This window comes from Amblyomma mixtum, chromosome 5 (genome assembly GCF_055824585.1).
Source record: "Amblyomma mixtum isolate Tamu chromosome 5, ASM5582458v1, whole genome shotgun sequence".
In the NCBI taxonomy this organism is placed as follows: Eukaryota; Metazoa; Arthropoda; class Arachnida; order Ixodida; family Ixodidae; genus Amblyomma; species Amblyomma mixtum.
This window is the reverse complement of record NC_143016.1, coordinates 184,179,501-184,180,808: the sequence shown is the minus strand read 5'-3', so window position 1 is coordinate 184,180,808 and position 1,308 is coordinate 184,179,501. Positions and strand designations below refer to the sequence as shown.

General features: G+C 48.2%; 1 non-coding gene across 1 annotated transcript; it reads right to left on the bottom strand.

Moving 5' to 3' along the window:
- Window positions 1–321: 321 nt before the first annotated feature.
- TRNAT-CGU (transfer RNA threonine (anticodon CGU)) lies at window positions 322–393 on the bottom strand. The gene has a single exon. It is a non-coding gene; the product is annotated as a tRNA-Thr (tRNA).
- Window positions 394–1,308: the final 915 nt, after the last annotated feature.

Sequence of the window (1,308 nt, the reverse complement as noted above, 5' to 3'; positions counted from 1 at the left end):
TGTCATTGACGCCTTGTATCCGCCACCGCTCACGCGTAACGTCGGTCATTTTGCCAAACGCCGCGAATGCCGTCCGAATGTCGTCGTCGGCCACACCGTGAAGCATCCAGTGTAGCCGCAGCTTTACCTGCCTTTACTTGCCTTTACTACCTGTTTCAGGCGCTCTCGCAGATGCACAGCGCAGTCCAGGTGTGAGCGAAGCATGCGCTTTCTGCGTCGCCGAGTCGCGCCCAAGTAATCACAGTTTGCAGAAGTCATTAGGGCACGGAAGTTCATCTAATGAAAAAAAAAAGAGGAAAAAAGAGATTGACACCAACCTCGAGCCGCCAGTGAGGATTGAACTCACGACCGCTGGTTTACGAGACCAGCGCTCTGCCACTGAGCTATAGCGGCGCTTCTGTTGCCTTTACAACCTGTTTCAGGCGCTCTCGCAGATGCACAGCGCAGTCTAGGTGTAAGCAAAGCATGCGCTTTATGCGTCGCCGAGTTGCGCCCAATTATCAGTTGGCAGAAGTCGTTAAGTCACGGAAGTTCATCTAATGAAAAAGAAAGAGAGGAAAAAGAGACTGACACCAACCTCGAGCCGCCAGTGAGGATTGAACTCACGACCGCTGGTTTACGAGACCAGCGCTCTGCGACTGAGCTATATCGGCTTTTTATTTTCTTTATTGCCTGACTTCGGCAAGAACCACAGTACGCAAATACACTTACAGAGCAAAATGAGCAATAATTAACAACACTATCCGCCTGGTGGGGCGTGGCTTCTTCACGTTAAAACTCTTTAAGCGTCACCAAAGGCTCCACTCTTTCGAGCCACTCGGGAGCTTCAGGAGCAAGTTTTTGATCTTCAATATACCTATGCATGGACTCCCGAAAATAGATCTGTGCAGGCCGTGCATCAGGATCGCGATGATATCCTGCCATTCTGGAGCGCCAAATACAATGGAGGCCCATTAGCATAATAAGGTCGAATGGTACCCGATCCTCACTCTCTACAGGCAAGTACCGAATACCATGACAGTCCAGCGGAAATTCCTTTTTTAAAGTCCTTTGCAAGATGTCCCAAAAGTATACTCCCTCCCAACAGTGCAAAAAAACGTGGTCTATTGTTTCTGGTTGTTTACAAATTAAACTGTGTTCCCCAAGGTAGAAATAAATGCTTCCCCTCCAAAAATTTCTTTACTGGTAGTGTTCCGGTATGTAAATTAAAGAAAAATGTTTTTGCACTTGGTGGCACCTGCATCGCCTTCACACGCTTAAGTACGTCGCGTCCCAGTCCTCCATTGTATAAGATCCTTTACATAGGTT